We start from the raw sequence: 6,000 nt of genomic DNA, 5'->3' as shown, positions 1-6,000 counted from the left end.
TTTTTTGGACGCTGGTGTGCTGGGGAGGCTTTTTTTGGACGCTGGTGTGCTGGGGAGGGGTTTTTCGTTTCGCTGCGTGCGGGTCGTCCTTTTGTAGTTTTTTCAATGTTTCTGTGGGGGGGGGGTGTTGGGCGATTTTTGTCGCTGCAGGTCGGCGGGCGTATGTTGTTTTTGGGCTCGTTTGACCTGGGCTTCGTTTTTCAGAGTGGGGTGGGTTCGGTGGTGCCGTTTGGCCGTGACGTTTTGTATCCCGCATGGCGGATCACGTAAAAAGCACTAGTGGGAACGCCACATTGTATACCATTTGTGGGTGAGTGAGAGATTTCTGTTTGTGGGTTTTCAGTTGGGTTTATGGTGGTTGTTAAACAGACTGGGATTGTTTTTGGTTTTGTTGACCTTTGGTCCGTGTCCGTTTTTCTTTGCACGTAAAAAGCCAAAAATTGAAGAACCCAACTGGGATTAGTTACAGCTGACTGATTCTTTTCAATTAGCCTACTGTAATGAGTATCTTACACCAATCAAGCTATTGACAACAAGTCACTATTCTCAGGATAAAGTAATTCCTTCCTGTTGATTGAACCCACAATAGACTTGAAACACCTAGCTGTGTGTAAACATGGTAAGATGGGTCTCAAACTGGTATTACATGAGAAAATAAATACTTTGGCAATTAAATGTATCTTCCTGAGACAACAGCACAGAGTTGTATATCTTATTGCCAGCAAACAGCAACACATTTCAATTGAACAAATTTATCATTGACTGCACAATCTGATAATCAGTGCACTTGGTCTGATGGGGGGGGGGGGGACTTCTCCCCCACAATACAGTTATGCCCTTAAAATAAAATGGATTGGGGAGCATATGAAGCATTTCGAAAGTTGTAAGGTTGTATTAATGCACATATCTTTGTCATTCATCACCAGTGTCCCCCGCCCCCTCACTCCTCCAAGTGGAAAATCATTGCTACATATGCCACTGCTGGCAATGTGTTCTTTGAAGTTAACATGTCATACTATGCCCTTTTTTGGAACCAAATTGTGACCAAAACATGCATGTATTAGAAATGTGACCATACAGCTTAAAAACGATTTATGAGAGAATTGATAGAAATGTTTGTTTTTCACTATGGATATTGGTTCCTTCCATCAAACTCTTCCTGTGAACTTATATTTCCACAGACCAGATGATGAAGAAACAGCAGAGTCAGAGGTTTTCCAATTCGATACGGGGTCATGTGACAAAATGCTGGAAGGCGAGTCAGTTTATCCACATTCAGGAGAAGCTCGCTAGACCTTAGTTTCGTTTGTCAGAATGGGATGGTTCGGTAGTGCCGTTTGGCCGTGACGTTTTGTATCCCGCATGGCGGGTCACGTAAAAAGCACAACACCCTTGCTCTTCAAAATACTAAAAACTTGGACCGGTGGAACAGCTTGTTCACCGGTGAACGACAACTTAACTATCCGAGAATCACGGCGCGATGCCATGATACCGACGGTGGCTAGGCCACAGGGGAGTAACGCAAAACAAACAAAAGACAGGATAGTGAAACAACAAACGATATACGAACTGAGGAAAACACACGAACACAAGCTATCACACCCGCCTGGCGGGAAGTATAGCACAGCACAGTACAAAAACAGCTGTAACAGATGAAGAGCGAGAGCGCAAACACGTCCGCACTCCACGAAAGCCAACTGCCAACTCTGCATCCATTGGTAAGTGCCAGCATGGGGAACTAGATCCATTGGAGAGGAATAAACCACGGCTCAAGAAAGATTCTCCACCTCATGCTGCTCTCAGAAGAGCCATGACAAACAAACGAAAATGCTGTTGTCTACTATTCACCACAATTATCATTCAGACAGAGAATATGCAGCTCCTAAGGATGTAGTGTCAGGTTACCGGCAGAAGTATAGTAACAGGACAAGAAAGTGGGCACCTGAACGGTTGAAGGTAGCCAAGGATTATGGTTACATCCCCCAACTCATGAGAAGAATATTTTCCATGAGAGCCACAACACCAGGGCATCTTTCACAACATGTCTCATTAGCATCAAATAATCCGCTCCTTCTGTAGTCAAATATAGCGAATGTTCCAAAGCCCAGTATTACTCAATTACTACAGGCGCACAAGTCACGGTTTGAAAAAAATTCAACAACTATTGTCAGTGTCTTTCCCCCATCAATGTGTAAGCTGCATATTCTCTGTACCATATATTGTTTTGTAATAACCATTCATTGTGATTCTCTAATGCACGCATTCATGGTTTACACGGAATTAATATATTCTACATGGGTTGAACATAATTGCAGTACTTGAGTATTGTAAACCTACTGTAGAAGTCAATAAGACTGGCATATGGGGTAATGTATTTTATTTGTGCATTGTATATTCCACCTGGAGTAATTTTTAAAGGGGCTTTTAGAATGACTGTCAAGATGTTAAATATTTGGATATTTGAGCCAAACTGAAAACATCTTTATATAGCCTTCTTGACCTTGGAATTTGGATTCAAAATTGTCAATATAATTTGTGATAAACTTCTGCCTGATTTGTTGGCATCACTTCAATATCCCGTTATGGTTTAAACTGTATTTTGTTTCTTTTCATTTAAACATTGAATTTGGAAAATGTCTTCTTTTTTATCTTAGCAACAGCAACTTTCTTGAATGAAAGCACATTGTCTATGTTGTTTCTATGTCACACCTTGTGGAGTCATCTGTTGGCAAACTTTGTTCTATAAGTGTTTGTATCGAAAATTTGAGGCCCAGTCTGTCTTAATCTACAGGCTAAATATTTAAATTAGCACAAAATTTGTTTTAACTATCAAATGTAGATGAGGCTATATATTTTTTAGTATGAATAGGCCTTTTAAAATATCCTAACCTTTGTATCCAGAGCTATGGCAGTGTAACATAGTTTTCATGAGTCATTCATTGATAATTTTTTTTATAACATTGCAGCAATGCTTCATGTCACAGTTGTTGCATAGTAATACAGATTGATAAATGTATGTAATAGTAAACATCTGTCTCGAGTGATCATTCTTCAATATTGACTCTTGTAGCTATCACTCAGATAATGCTACAAAGATCTGAGATTTTGCTACATACCACCCTAGGGTCCCCCTACCCCCCCCCCCAGTTTGAGAATAAGAATAACTATGACAAAGGTTTGATAAAGATGGGCACCCAAAAGCATGGGTCTCTATATTTAGTGCTCCGTGAGATATAATAGGTGAATGTACAAGTATATCATGAATCTGCTGGGCCAATCCATGACTAGCCCACTCTTCAAATTTTCCCAGCAATCCTGCCTCCCTCTTTTGTGGTTAGGAACTAGTACTTTCTCAAGGTTTGACATGAATGGGACTGTATGGATCGCTGGGATTTAGTGTCCTCTATGATAATTTAGAGGAAAGCCTGATGCCTACAATATAATTGCTGTGAGATATAGGGGGCTTAAAGGGAATTAAGTGTAGTCCTAACAAGGCGAACCTTCCTAAATTCTGAAGTTTTAGTAGGAATTAGTACTTTCCCAATTTTTGGCATGAACGGTTGGGACCTAACAGTGTGGCTGACTGAGTGTTAGTGTCCTCCCTGATAAATAGAGAAAAACATAAGGCCTACATCGTAATTGTTTTGGACAGACATGGGTACAACTTTCTATATAGATTTAGTTTTCATTAGCCTAGATTAACAAATGTAAAAACATGCAAATAAAAAAGATGGAAAGAAGAAAATCTGCTATATTGCATTTTCTCTCCACTGAAAATTTGTCAACTTTAAATGTATGAAAATTTGTTCAGTTAAACATGAGGACGATTTCTCACCACCTACATTTGAAAAAGCTCACTGCTTTTTACTCCGTTCACTGCTCACTTACAAGCTCACTGCTTTTTACAGAGTTCAGTATATTTTACCTTAGATGATAACATTGTAACGTATTGGGAATAATGACACAAGATGGTTCTAGGTGCAACGTCTCCGAATAAACCACGGAGGGTGCATTCTCACGTTACGGGATGCTACACTCCTCCTTCCTTAAATATGTCTTTTTTTTCTGATCAGTCACTTCTTTTTTTAAGGAAAAAAAAACAAAAAAACAACTCAACAATATTTACAAATCCAAGATCTGTCTTGGCTTAATCACTCTACTGGAACGGCGTAGTGCAATGGGTCTGTTTGAAGTGGGGTAAGGGTTTATAGGAAGAACCTCTGAACTGGAGGTATTAGTCTGCTGTGGACTATCTTCTCTTGTTTGTGAAGTAGCCGAAGAAGTTGCATTTGACAACATTCCACGAGGAGTGGTTACCACATTTGGAACAAACTCATGCACAAGGTCGTTTCCAGCTTCAGGTTGATTGAATACACTCTTGTTTAATGGTTTGTTTAATGGTAACATCTGATCTGTGTGTGTATCTCATTTGATCTGATCCTTGTATGTGAACCAAATAGGTAAGGGATCCTCAGATCTTGACAATTTTACCAGGTAGCCATTTGACCTTCTGATTTTGTTGGTTTTTGACTCTAACACAATCATCAATATCAAATGTGCGCCTCTGAACTCTCCCCCTCATCGTGATAAAACTTTTGTTTCTCTTGCTTTCCCTTTACAACTTGTTGTAAGTTAGGTTTCAGTAGAGATAAGCTGTTTCTAGGCTGTCTCTTTAGAAAAAGCTCGGCCGGGGTACGTCCAGTGGTTGAATGAGGTACATTTCGATAACTGAACAAGAAATTTGCTAGTTTGTGTGAAACACTCATGGCTGATTTGGTAGGATCAAGCTTAAATTTGATTAGAGCTCTCTTTACGGTTTGCACAGTACTTTCCGCAGCACCATTCGAGGCAGGATGGTATGGCGGAACCCTGGAATGCTTAATTCCATTACTTATCATGAAATTACGGAATGCTTCAGAGGTAAACTGTGGTCCGTTGTCAGACACTATTTCCTCTGGGAGACCGTAGGACGCAAATAGGTTACGCAACACCTCTATGGTCTTTGTAGTGGTTGTTTGATACATGGGGATTGCTTCAACCCATTTGGAATAACTATCAACTGAGATAAACAGATGTTGACTATCCAGCTCAGCAAAGTCAATATGCAAGCGCTGCCAGACTGTAGTTGGGCATTCCCATGTTTGTAGTGCGGCTAATGGGGGTCCCTTACTTATGGACATGCAAATTTTACAAGACCTAACAACTCCCTCTATAGCGCCATCCAGACTAGGCCATCACAGATAGCTACGGGCCATGCCATTCATGCTACACATACCCAGATGTTGTTCATGTAGGCTTTCCAACAACAGAAGTATATCACAAATATCTGTTGATGTGATAGGAAGATCATTCACCTGGGAGAAATGATAAATGGTCTACTCATGCGACATATCATGACCCTTGTGTGGTTACACGGTAACCGTGACAACGCATCTGCATTGCCATGGTCCGCTGATGGACGATACTGAACATTGTATAGGCAGATATAATTAAAGCCCATCTTTGCATACGTGCTGCTGCCAAAGTTGGTATTGGTGATTTTGGATTCAAAATCGTTGTGAGGGGTTTGTGGTAAGTTACTAAAGTAAACATTCGACCGTATACAAATTTTGGAAATGTGGGAAATTACAGCGCCAATACCATAGGCTGATGCATCACATGCCAGTTTGAGCACTTTGTTAACATCATAATGAACTAAGAGTTGACTTTGCAATAATTGTTCCTTACTTTGATTAAAAGCAATTTCACATGCTTCAGTCCACTTCCAAGCACGTCTTTACGCAATAACTCATTTAATGGATGCAACAATGTAGCCAGATTAGGCAGAAATTTAACAGTCCAAGATACGATTTTAGTTCTGAAACGTTGGTTGGGCTAGGAGCATTTTTAATAGCTTCCAGCTTTTGAGCAGTAGGATGTAGGCCATCACCATCCACTTTATGCCCCAAATACTCAACAGATGGTTTAAACCATTCACATTTGGATGGCTTAACCCTGATA

This window comes from Apostichopus japonicus, chromosome 17 (genome assembly GCF_037975245.1).
Source record: "Apostichopus japonicus isolate 1M-3 chromosome 17, ASM3797524v1, whole genome shotgun sequence".
In the NCBI taxonomy this organism is placed as follows: Eukaryota; Metazoa; Echinodermata; class Holothuroidea; order Aspidochirotida; family Stichopodidae; genus Apostichopus; species Apostichopus japonicus.
This window is presented reverse-complemented; position numbering follows the sequence as displayed.